This window comes from Lissotriton helveticus, chromosome 6 (genome assembly GCF_964261635.1).
Source record: "Lissotriton helveticus chromosome 6, aLisHel1.1, whole genome shotgun sequence".
In the NCBI taxonomy this organism is placed as follows: Eukaryota; Metazoa; Chordata; class Amphibia; order Caudata; family Salamandridae; genus Lissotriton; species Lissotriton helveticus.
The window spans coordinates 83,387,942-83,401,129 of NC_136067.1; the positions used below are offsets into that span (position 1 = coordinate 83,387,942).

The 13,188-nt window shown below is 51.3% G+C and overlaps 1 protein-coding gene across 1 annotated transcript in view; it reads right to left on the reverse strand.

Moving 5' to 3' along the window:
* Window positions 1–7,506, reverse strand: part of LOC144762252 (beta-1,3-galactosyltransferase 2-like) — a 141,253-nt gene extending 133,747 nt beyond the window's left edge. The window contains exon 1 of the mRNA XM_078647396.1: window positions 7,271–7,506. The gene's annotated coding sequence lies outside the window, so the exon portion shown is untranslated. The remainder of the gene's footprint in view (window positions 1–7,270) is intronic.
* Between the last annotated feature and the right edge of the window lie 5,682 nt (window positions 7,507–13,188).

Consider the following 13,188-nt stretch of genomic DNA (forward strand, 5'->3'; position numbering starts at 1 on the left):
CTGGTACAGAATTACCATAGGGGTGAGGATATTTATGCCTGGTTCACTTCGTATGAAATTGCATTGAAGATGAATGGTGTGCCTGATCAGCATTGGGGGGCGGGCCTGTGGAAACATTTTGAGGCATCTGGGAGGAGTGCTCTAGAGCCCTTAGAATTAGCAGGTGCCATGACCTACCCCAATATGAAGGAGGCCTTATGTCTCAGGTATGGCCTTACCCCAGAGCAGTACAGACTGCAGTTTAGGAACTCCAAGAAGAAAGAGTCTGAGACTTGGATGGAGTGTGTGAATTTGTACTCGCGTGGACTGGAAGGTTGGATGAAGGGCAGTAAAGTAACTGATTTTAAGGGGTTGTTGCATTTAATCAGTTGGGAGCACTTGAGTAGTCTTTGTGTTCCAGAGCTGCGCCAGCATCTTTTAGACAGCAAGCTGACAGACCCCATTGAGCTTGCTAAGGAGGCGGACCGCTGGACCAGTACCAGGGTCCACAGAGGAATTGTGGGTACCACAGCCAAAGGTGGGCAGGGTCCCCAGCAGAAGAGTGGGGGGGACAAGGGTAACCAAAAGGAGTTCTCAGAAGGGCCCCAAAATAGTTCCCAGGGAAAGGAATCCCAAACCCCCAAACCTAAGCAGCCATGGCCCTCTAAGGGCAGGCGGGACAATAAAGACAACAGGGGCCCACCTACCTGCTATCACTGCAATGAGGTGGGCCACATAGCTCCAAAATGTCCCAAGAAGAAGCAAGCACCCACTGGTGCCCCCACCCCAGCGTTAGCTAGTGTAGCTTTGGGAGGGGATTTGGTTTCTAGTGATTGGGGGGAGTTAGCGGTTATGACCCTTGTCTCTCTAGGAGACCAAGAGATGGTCCAGGAAACCTTACTGCCCTCTAACACTAAGAAATATGGGCAGAAGGTGACCATCAATGGGAGGGAGGTTGAGGCTTTGAGAGACACAGGAGCCAGCGTGACATCCGTGAGGTGTCAGTGGGTGTCTGAAGAGCAAATCATCCCTGGTGTACTCCGCCCTGTAGTGGCAGCTGACAGTTCAGTGCGCCTCTGCAAGCTGGCGAAAGTTCCCTTTGCATGGGGAGGGGTCTCTGGTCTTTTGGAGGTAGTTGTCAGTGATGCCTTGCCTGTAGACTGTCTGTTAGGTAACGACCTGGAGAGTTCTCCATGGAAGGATGTAGAACACAGAACTCACTTGGAGATGTTGGGTCTGCCTGCGTGGATCTGTGTGACCACGCGTGCTATGGCAGCCAGTAAGGGTGATTCAGCAGAACTGGAGCCTGAAACAGTGGCCCAGAGACCTGCCAGGAGAGGAAGAGGCCGAGGGCGCGGGAAACCAGCCCCAGCCGTTCCCACGGTCCAGGAAGGAGCAGAACCTGAGGGGGATGCCCTGGAACCTACAGGGGAACAGGTAGCCGAACTGGGAGAATTGCCTGAGCTGACCCATTGGCAGCAAGAAGGTGGTCCCTCCAGGGAGGAATTCTGCCAGGCGCAGAAAGAATGCCCTTCCCTCGAGGGTCTGCGGCAACAGGCTGTAGACCAGGCAGCAGGTGGAGCAGCCAGAGATCACTTTATCTACTGGGAAGATGACTTGTTGTATAGTGAGCCTAAGTTTGCTGAGCCCGGTGCAGCCCGTGTGCTGGTGGTACCCGAGCGCTTCAGAAACTTCCTAATGGGTCTGGCTCATGACGTGCCTCTTGCAGGACATCTGGGGCAAGACAAGACCCTAAACCGGCTTGTCACCCACTTTCACTGGCCCCAGATGAGAAAGCACGTTGGTTCCTTTTGCAGATCTTGCCAAACCTGTCAAGCCAGTGGCAAGACTGGAATGAAGCTGAAGGCCCCCCTTCAGCCCTTCCCAGTGGTGAGCACCCCTTTCGAGCGGGTGGGCATAGACATCGTAGGGCCCCTGGATCCCAAGACAGCCTTAGGCAACAGGTTCATCCTGGTCTTGGTGGACCATGCCACTCGGTACCCGGAAGCAGTCCCTCTCCGGACAATCACAGCACCCGTGGTGGGCCGTGCATTGATGGGGATCTTTTCCCGTGTGGGGTTCCCCAGAGAGGTGGTCTCCGACCGGGGTACCAACTTCATCTCTAGGTATATGAAGTCTCTGTGGGAGGAGTGTGGGGTAACTTATAAGTTCACCACTCCTTACCACCCGCAAGGAAATGGGTTGGTTGAAAGGTTCAACCGGACCCTGAAAGGTATGATTATGGGCCTAGCGGAGCCCATGAGACGTAAGTGGGACGTCTTGTTACCATGCCTGTTGTTTGCCTACAGGGAGGTGCCTCAGAAGTCCTTAGGGTTCAGTCCCTTCGAACTCCTGTATGGCCACCCTGTTAGAGGACCTCTCTCACTGGTGAAGGAGGGTTGGGAAAAGTCCCGTGGGAAAACCCCCCAGGATGTGTTCAGCTATGTGCTGGCCATCCGCAACCAGACACAACGCTTCAGGAAGCTCGCTCAGGCGAACCTGGAAGCAAGCCAGGAAGAAATGAAGAGATGGTATGACCAGAATACCACTCTGGTCGAATTTCAACCTGGGCAGGAAGTGTGGGTGATGGCACCAGTGGAGCCTTGTGCGCTCCAAGACAAGTGGACTGGGCCATATGAGGTGGTGGAAAGGAAGAGCGAGGTAACCTACCTGGTTGACATGAAGACTCCCAGGCAGCCCCTGAGAGTCTTGCACGTGAACCGCCTCAAACCCCACTTTAAGAGGTCTGAAGTAACCATGCTCCTGGCTACAGATGCAGGAATGGAAGAGGATAGTGATCCTCTCCCTGACCTCCTGGCAGTTAAGGAGCAAGATGGGTCAGTGGATGGTGTGGTCCTCTCGCCCACCCTGACCCCAGAACAGCAGAGTGACTGTCGCCAAGTGTTGGGTCAGTTCTCCTCCCTGTTCTCCCTGACCCCAGGAGTCACCAACTGGTGCGTCCATGATGTGGACACTGGAGATAGTCTGCCTGTGAAACAGAAATTTTACAGGGTAGCTGACAAGGTCAGGGCCAGCATCAAGGAAGAGGTTTCCAAGATGTTGGCGCTAGGGGTGATTGAGCCCTCCAGCAGCCCCTGGGCTAGCCCAGTGGTCTTGGTCCCCAAGAAAGCTGCTACCCCCGGTGGCCCCACAGAACTCCGGTTTTGCGTGGACTACCGTGGGCTCAATGCGGTCACGAAGACTGACGCACACCCCATCCCCAGAGCTGATGAGCTCGTGGATCGGTTAGGAGCTGCCCGCTACCTCAGTACATTTGATTTGACTTCGGGGTACTGGCAGATTGCCTTAACTGATGGGGCCAAAGAGAGGTCTGCATTTTCAACGCCAGAGGGGCACTTCCAGTTCCGTGTCATGCCCTTTGGGTTGAAGAATGCCCCTGCCACATTCCAGAGGCTGGTTAACCAGGTACTGACCGGGCTGGAGGAATTCAGCGCCGCATACCTGGATGACATTGCTGTGTTCAGCTCCACGTGGGAGGAACATCTGCAACACCTCTGCGAAGTGTTGAAGGCTCTGCAAAGGGCAGGCCTCACTATCAAGGCCAGCAAGTGCCAGATAGGGCAGGGATCTGTGGTGTATTTGGGACACCAGGTGGGGAGCGGCCAGGTGGCGCCCCTACAGGCCAAGATTGATACCATTCTGGCTTGGGAGCCCCCCAAGACCCAGACAGAGGTGAGAGCCTTTTTAGGACTCACCGGGTATTACAGGCGTTTTGTCAAGGGCTACGGCACCATTGTCGCCCCTTTGACAGAACTCACTTCCAAGAAGTTGCCCAAAAGAGTTGACTGGACTGACGCCTGCCAAACTGCTTTTGAAACCCTGAAAACTGCTATGTGCACAGCGCCGGTGCTCAAGGCACCTGACTTTTCTCGTGAGTTCATAGTTCAGACAGACGCTTCAGAGCATGGTGTGGGAGCAGTACTCTCACAGATCACTGAGGAGGGAGGAGACCAGCCGGTAGCCTTCATTAGCAGGAGACTACTCCCCAGGGAACAGAGGTGGAGTGCGATTGAGAGAGAAGCATTTGCTGTGGTCTGGGCTCTGAAAAAGTTGAGGCCCTACCTGTTTGGGACTCACTTCCGTGTTCAGACCGACCACAGGCCCCTCAGATGGTTAATGCATATGAGGGGTGAGAACCCAAAGCTGTTAAGGTGGTCCATCTCCCTACAGGGAATGGACTTTACGGTGGAACACCGCCCTGGTACGGAACACGCCAACGCTGATGGTCTGTCCAGGTTTTTCCGCCTTAGTGAAGAGAACTCCCAAGAGGGTGGGTAGTTCTCCCCATTTTCAGCTGGGGGGGACACGTGTTAGACCTGGCATCTTTGGCGTGGTTTCCCCTATCTTTTTGCCTCTACCTCCTGTATTTTTGATGCTGTGCTGGATTTCGTTTTTGCTGGTTTAGATGCTTTGGACACTCTGCCACTGCTGACCAGTGCCAGAGTGTAAGTGCTCCCTGTGTAAATTGTTATTCTGATTGAATATACATGTTTGGCATATTTGTATCACCATGAAGTCCCTAGTAAAGTGCACTGGGTGTGCCAGGGCTGGTGATGACAAATGCTACTAGTGGGCCTGCAGCACTGATTGTGCCACCTACATGAGTAGCTCTAAAATGGTGTCTCAGGCCTGCCACTGCAGTGCCTATGGGCAGTTTAGAACTGCCATGTCCTCCTGGTCAGTGTCCCCACTGACCAGGCCTAACCCTTCCCTTTTTGTGCACATCAGTCACCCCTATGGAAGGCCCAAGGTACCCCCCTGGGCAGGGTGCAGTGTATGTAAAAGGTAGAGCATGTACTGGTGCAGGTAACATGTTCTGGTAGTGAATTACAGCCATTTTCGTTTTTCACTATTGTAAGGCTATCTTGCTCCATAGATTAACATGGGGGATGCTGGCTACAGTGGTTAACAGCATTTCTTCCCATAGGAACAAGATAGGACATAAGTATCTAGTATCCCTGAACTCAGAATTTAATAACACATCTTTTAGGAAAGGTTGTTTTTAAATCCTGTGTTTGAGAACAGCACTTTTAGAAAGTTGCTGTTCTCTTGTCTGAACCTTCTGTGTGCCTGGGCCTGTTTGTGTATTGACTGTCTGGTTTGTGAGTGACAGGGGCTGGGGAACTCCCCGGCAGGATGGATGAGTCAGCACTAGGCTGAATGACTTGAGTGGTGGGAGGAGTTAGCACCTGGGCTGAATAGGGCTGTGCCTGCCTTCCACAATGCTGGCTCCACCCCCCTGCTGGGCGGCTGAGGACCCTGCCCCTCACTCTGAAAGGAAAGATGCAGCCACCAAAACAAAGTGCTCAGGATCCACCCAGAACTGGTTCAGACCGGGCACAGGGCCCACATGCACCAAGAGAACAAAGACTTTAGGGGTATAAGTACAGGACCCCTGACAACAGAAAATTAGATCATCCTGGAAATCAAGAAGGAACCTCTGCCAAGGAGAAAGCTGACTCTGAAGAAGGAAGATTGTCCTGCTGTTGCTCTGCTGGACTGACCTTCTGTTGCTTTGCTGCCAAGGAGAGGGGAAGGACTTTGCTGTGAGCTGTGTCCCCTGTCTTGAAAGGAATCTCCAAGGGCCTGAGGAGAGCTGGCTCCCTGTTTTTGAAGTCCCAGGAACAAAAGGACTTCACCCCCAGCTTCCCTGAACTCTGCTGAGTGAGTTCTGTCCCTCCTAGAGTGCTTGATCCAGTGGTGGGGCCTCTGGAGGTTGGACCTGTGCTGGGAAGCTTGAGACTAAAGCTTGAGAGACTTTTGAAATTGAAAAGTGTCGCATCGCTCGCTTGCGGAGCGCATCCCCGACAGCGCGAGAAGTTTCCCGCCGCTACGGAGGTCGAGATCGTCGCAGCGCCTGACGCCGCTGCCAGAGACGTCGCACCCTCCGTTTGCGGGACGCACCAGACCGGTGCGGGAGAATCGAACATCGCTGCGAGTATCGTCGCAGAGCCTGTCGTCGCTGGGTGAGAACGCCGCACCGCTTGCTTGCGGACCGCATCACGTCGCTGCGAGTGTCGTCGCAGAATCATCGCATCGAGGAGCTGCGAGAGAAAGGATCGCCGCTGGACCGCGCATCGTCGCCCCGGAGATCGTCGCAGCACCTACGAGATCGTCGCATCGTGCCTTTGCGAGAACAGACTTCCTACGGAACCTACGCACCGGAATCCATACAAGTGGCCTTCCTCCCCATACAGACCGGATTCGTCGCAACACGCCCGCTGCTGCAGCGGGGCTGTCGCATCGCCTCCCCAGGGTCTCAGGAGCAACGCATCGCTTGTTTTCCACCGCACCAGCTTCTGCTTTTGGAACTTTGTTGCAACTAAAGGTACTGTGAGTAAACGTGACGCAACTGTGAACTTTTCACGCAACTGTGGTTTATTTTTACCGCAACTTGAAGAACTTTAACGCAACCTTAAGAACTCTTTGAAACCATATTCTTGAACCGTGTATGTTGGATTTTTATCGTTTTGGTCTTGTGTAGTTTTAGAATAAATACCTTTATTTTTCTAAACTGTTGTGGAATCAGTTTGTGGTGTTTTCACTGTGTTACTGTGAGTGTTGGTACAAATACTTTACGCATTGCCTCTGATTAGCCTAGACTGCTCAGGCCAAGCTACCTAGAGGGCGAGCAGGGGTTATCTCAGAGAGTTATCTCCTTGTCCTGACTAGAAGCAAGGGTCCCTATTTGGACACTGGTACCTACCTCTGCCAACTAGAGACCCCCAGATCTAACAGCAGGTCAATATCAACAGAGTACAAACCCGTACAGCAGATCGTACAGGATGGACCAGGAAAATGACGGGACTGCTGTTCACAAATGTGGTGCTGATACTTTTAAAACTGCTGGCCAGACAACAATCCGTGCAAAGTTTGATGCTTACACAGCTTTGGGTGCGTGTGTTTTTAAAAGAAATAAAAACTATTTAGAAGTTTTAAGAGACTATGATATCTTATGTGATGTATGTTGTAATGACTCGCATAGCAAAAGTCTTCAGGGCTCGGATCGCGCCCCAGCTCTAGGAGCCGAGCCAGGCCCTGGGCTCGGGTCTGGCCTTGGCTCGGATCTGGCCCTGGGCTCGGGTCTGGCCCTGGGCTCGGGTCTGGCCCTGGCTCGGGTCTGGCCTTGGCTCGGGTCTGGCCCTGGCTCGGGTCTGGCCCTGGACTCGGGTCTGGCCTTGGACTCTCCCTTTCATTCGTTGGCTCGCCCTCCTCTAGTGGTAACTCACGCACACGTGTGCACACCCTCGTACACTCCCGAGGTACTTACAGATCTCTGGTGCCTTGCCACCGCGGCACGACGGGCGTCCGACCGAGGGGGGCAGTTGGCACTAGTGGTTCACAAGTGATGGAGGGGGGTTCACAGTGACCGAGGATCAAAGGCTCCTAACACCCCCTGCTGGCGCTGCTGCTGCTGGTGAAGCCGCCCGACAAGCCCGGTCTCGATGCAGCAGGCAGCGCCCTCAGGATCCGTGCCCTTCTCGGCGCTACAGAGCACACACTGGCACACTGTCCGTCACTGCACCTTGGTTTCTCCTGCCCCGCCCTCTGCACACCTCGCTCCCTTTTGTAGGCGATGGTTCCTCTTGCCCCATGCTCGAACAATCGGCGTCGTGGTGGGAGGTGGAGCTCTTGGCGCGTGGCCGCTGCTGGGATGGGCACAGCAGACATCTCAGCAGAGAAGTCACAGGTAGGTGCAGTCCTAATTACAAGCCTTGGTAAGTGGTGCACTGCGGCCCCCTCCCGAGGAAGACTTATAAACGTGACAACTGACAAGTGATGCCGTTATGGAACGCATTATTTCAGACATGCTCTAAAACTGCGAAGTTTCACTGGCAGCTCTCACTCCAACATGCAAATACCCCAGGGTCCACTGGGAGCCCTTCTCCAACGGATATTTGCTGGTCTTTTAGGCCACATCCCCACAGAACATTTTCAACAGAATAGGAACAACCAAAGCATCTTCCAGTTCAATTTTTCAAAGAAAGCCAGTCAAAAACGTGAAGTTTTTCATAGAGTTCAAATAATCTGACTGTACCTTGCGATAGGATAATCTTATCTTTTTTTTATTTAAAAAAGTATTAATTAGGGGCCACCTTTATGATATGTATTTTTCAGACATACCTGTCTGCATTCTTGTTGTGTGAATCACCGCTGACCTATTTCCTTATGAAAGTTTTATTTGTTCGTGGATGGATCATTATATCTGCTTTCTTTGAAATCTTGTGACCTCATGCTTCTTGTGATTCAAGTGGCTCACAGGAAAACAAGAACTTTAAGCCAACCTCTGCGTGGCCAGAGAAGTCAGAGAGAGAAAATAATAGGGACTTTCACGTGGAAAACACGATAACAAAAGATAACCCATTATCATAACATTTATAAAGCGCTCAGCTACCACCAACGGCGGTGTCCCGGCGCTAAGTAGCAGCGGGTCAGACAGGGGGAAGCAAGACTGGCTAGGGCAAATCAAACAGCCACGTTTTTAGGGCCTCCCTGAAGATGGATTCCGAGTCTGCTTTACGCAAGGAATTAGGCATAGCATTCCAGAGTGCAGGTGCTCTTAGAGCGAAGGCTCGCCCACCGATCGGGTATGGAGAAGCATCCGAGAGTTAGATCGCAAGGTCCTGTTCTGATGGTGTTTCTGAAGTCTCTGTTTTAACCCCTTGACCGCGGCGAAAATTCCGCTGCGGTGCGGGTGATTTACGATGTGGACGTGGTTCGGACAGCCCCCGGCCGTCCTTCGTATACGCCCACCGTGACGTCGGACGGCCGCCGGCCGTCCGACGCATGGAAGGGGTTAAATAACCTGGACCGCTATCTCTTGTGATTCTATAGGCAAGATACAGTGCCTTGAATTCGATTCTGCTTTTCACTGGAAGCCAGTGAAGGCTGAGCAAATGAGGAGAAATATGATGTCGGAGGGGCACATTTCTGAAGGACCTAGCTGTAGCGTTCTGGACTGTCCGCAATCTTTGGATGAGATAGGCGGGGAGACCAGATAAAGACTGTTGGCATAGTCAAGCTGAGATGTAATGAGAGCATGGACTATTGTAGCCCGGCAGTCCATCGGCAACAGATGGAGAAATCTGCGGAAGGGCTTGAGTTTCCAAAAACACGTTCTCGATACTTGACCAATCTTGACCTTGCACGACAGTTTAGAATCAAATTTAAAACCTAAGTTTTATTAGCATTTAATTTCAGGCAATTGTCCGTCATCTAGGAGGCAATCTTGGTTTGGCAATGCCTGAAGCTGTCAAGCGCAGCTTTTGCAGTGTGTTTACATTTATTTATTTACTTGTAAAGTGCCAGAATCGACCCCCGAAGGAGTATCTCTGAGCTCAAGAACGGGCTGCGTGAGGTAAGAATGTCAGCTAGAGATCAGAGGTGAAGAGATGGGTTTTGAGCTGCTTCCTGAATTGAAGATTTATTTTTTTATTTTTTTATTTTATTTTAAAAGTTTTGTATAGCGCTAGCTGGACCCGAGGGTATCAGAGCGCTTCACAACAGGTACAGTTATGAGCACATTTTTGGCAAAGACAAACATCTGCAGTTTACCAGCATTAAAAATAAAGTTACAATACAGATCTTCAGGCTGAGGGGTATCAGGAAGAGGAGTTAGTTGCGCTTCCTAGAGTCATTTGTGGATTTCTTGTTACGATCGAGAGCGCTCAAGGAAGAGGGCTTTGAGAAGGATCTTGAATTTCGGGAAGGAGGTGGTCATTCTGATGTGGGGGGGGATGAGCTTCTGAGGTTCCTGGACTGGCCAGCCCTTTTGATTTTGGCGGCCAGGTATTCTGATTTACCTGTGTGCAGGGCTTTCTAGGTGAGACAGGCTGCATGGAAGCTGGCTCGTTGATCAATAGGGCGCCACTTCAGTTCCTTGAGTGCCGGAGAAATGTGTTCGAATTTCTTAGTTCCTGTGACCATTCTTGCTGGGGCATAGAGGGTGGTGGTCAGGGGACCTAGGTGGGATTTTGCTGTCCCGGTCAGGGCTGCGATTCCGTAATCTATTCTGGAGAGCACCAGTGCCTGGGTGGCTTGTTTAACACCTTGGGTGCTATTACTTTCCCCCTCCTGTGCTGAATAATATGTAAATCCATTGTTCATGACGAGCTCAGCTCGTCATGAGCACACGAGCAGTGTACTGCATGACGAGCTAAGCTCGTCATGAGCATGGAATAGGTTAAGATCTTTCGGGGGAGGAAGGATTTTATTTTGAATAGCAGTTTCAGATTTAGGAACGCACTTTTAGCGGCTTTTGAGATGTGTTTTTTCATGTCCAGTTTGGGGTCAAGGGTAATACCTAGGGATTTCACCGAGTCCTTTGGTGCAAGGGCACCATTGAGGGCGTCAATGGCTTTGAACCATTCTTTGATTTGTTTTTTTAATCTCTGTTAGAAATGAGGAGAACTTCTGTTTTCTCTTGGTTGAGTTTAAGGTGGTTCGCTGAGAGCCAATGTTGGACCTCTTTGAGTGTGACATTTAGTCTGTGTATGTCTTTGATTAAGGTGGTTTCCAGATAAAGTTGTGTGTCGTCTGCATCGAGGTGGAAGGGGATGTTGGAGTTCCTGAGAAGTGTGGTGAGGGGTTCCATGTAGATGTTGAAAAGTTGGGGAGAGAGTACTGACTCTTGTGGAACTCCTCTGTTGACGGCAAGGGGGTCAGACTCAGAGTTATTGATTTTTATTCTTTGCGTGCAGTTGAGAAGAAAGGAGGAGAACCAGTTTAGTACCGTCAATTCAATGCCCGCTCTTTCATGGAGGACTTTGAGGAGCAGGTTGTGATCAACTGTGTCGAATTCGGCCGATAAATCTAGGAGAATGAGAAGGCTGCATTGGTCTTAGTCAAGTGATTTGTGAAGATCCTCTAAGACATTTAAGATTGCGGTCTCGGTACTGCATCCCTTTCTGAATCCTGATTGAAGAGGGTCTAGTAGCTTGATATTTTCTAGGTGTTGGGTTAGTTGTGGAAGAACACATCTTTCTAGAGTTTTGGATAAAAGAGGAAGGTTTGATACCGGTCTGAAGTTGTTCATGTCCTCCGAGTCTAGCCCGTTTTTTTTAGTAGTGACGTGACTTGGCCAACTTTGAGGCAGTCTGGAATGATTCCCGAGCTCAGTGAGCTATTGATGATCTTGCACCATATTGGGGCTAGAGTAAGCTTTAGGTCTTTAGCCAGGCTCAAGGGCAGCTGATCTAGGGAGTGGGATGAGGGTTTAGCGGAGGGGATCAGATTGACTATCTCTTCTTCCTGTATGAGGCGGAAGGAGGACCAGTGAGTAGGTGTGTTCACTGGGGTGTTGCCGTATGTTGTTGGCCTCAAGTTCTTCATGGGAGTGGTGGGAAATGTGTTGAGAAAGAGATCAATCCTGGCGATTTTTTTCGCTGAAAAAGTTGGCAAAATTGTCGCAGTGATCTTTGGACGCCACTATGTTTGATGTCAGCGGTTTGGATGTTTGGTTCCTAATGATGTTAAAGAGTTCTTTGGGGCGTTTTTTTGCATTGTCTAAGGCGGAGCAGAAGAAAGTTGTCTTTTTGTTCCTAATGTGTTTATTGTAGTTTCTGCGTGCTTCCTTGAGTTGATCGCGGTGGACGGAGGAGGGCTTGTTCCTCCAGATTCTTTCTAATGATCTGAGGTGTCTTCTTTCGTCATTGATGTCTGTGGTGAACCAGGACCTAGAGGGGGTGTTTCTGGTTTTTTTGGTTTCAGGGGCGCCAGAAGGTCCAAGGTGAGCGTCTTGTTGCAGTGGTAGAGAGAGGTGAGTTTGGTGGTTGAGAGGTGCTCCGTCCTGCTTAGGAGGAGGGTGCTTAGCCCTTCTTCTAGTGCAGCCCGGAGGACTCGAGCTGTGTTCCTGACCCATTTTGGGGGGGGGGGGCTGCATAAAGGGTTGAGATACGGCCGGTTGGTTGATATGGAAAAGTATAATGTGGTGGTCCGACCAGTCCACGGGAATGATATAGTCCATAGTGATTGTGGTTCTGTCCGAGATGATTGCGTCCAGGATCGCTCCTCTATGGTGTGTTTCTTCTGAGCAGTGTTGGGTCATACAGTTATCCAGCAGGAGACTGTTGAGAGATTGGATGAGCGGGTTTTTTGTTTCATTCCATCCCAAGTTGAGGTCGCCCAGAATTATACTGTTGTCATTGCTGAGTGCGCATAGGGTGATCAGGTCAGAGAGCTGTGTTCCAAATTCGTTGGAGTTGCCTGGAGGGTGGTACAGGAGATGGCAACGAAGCGACCTGTTTGTGAGCGATTTGATGTTGACCGACAGGCATTAGAAGGTGTTATAAAGGCACGGGGAGCATTCTGAGATGGAGAGATCACTTCTGTGAATGATTGCTAAGCCACCGCCTCTATGTTCATGTCTATCTTTGTGGATAAGTGAGGACCTGGGCGCCACCAGCATGTCCATATTGGGGTAGGTCAGGGTGTTGAGCCATGTTTCCGTGATGAAAGCTACATCTAGGTCATGGGAGAGGATGGCTTCTGCTATTTCAGTTGCATGTTTGGAGGCAGATCTACTGTTGATGAGAATGCAATTAATGGTAGGTTCTTCTTCGGGTTTCGCATTTCTGGGCTGGGCTCTAGGTATGGAGAATAGGTGCGCTGGGGGTCTGGTGTTTCTCCATGGGGGATGGTCCCTACCCACTCCAGTGATAACTTGGATCGAGGATTTAGGAGCTGATTTCATCGGCGGGACCTGTGCTAGGGTGGGTGGAATCACATTCTGTGAGCGGAGTGCGGACTTAGGGTAGAAGTATGTGGGTTGGTTGTATGATGCGGCGAGTGTGGTCGCTTCCTGAGGGGAGAGGTTGGGGTTTGATCTTCTAGGCCTATCTGCTTGTGACTCATTCCACGGTTTGGTGAGTGATGGGCGCGATCTGGGGGGGGGGGCAGGGGTCCGGTTGGGGGCGGTGATTCATTCCTGCTAGGTTGAGATGGGAAGGGGGAAGCTACGGACTGTTGGGTGGGCAGACGGATTTTCGCTAGGCAGGATAGGGTTTCATTCAGGCCATAAACCAGGATTTCATGTTGCGCTTCCATAAGGTTGAGGCGTTGCGTCAGATTATTAGAGGGGGGAGAGGAGGGCAGAATGGGAGGAGCTGGGCTCTGGGGGGGGAGGGCTGCACGATATGTTGCTTCTAGAGTGGTTCAGGGGAAGCGAGGGTGCTGACTCAGGATTATTGT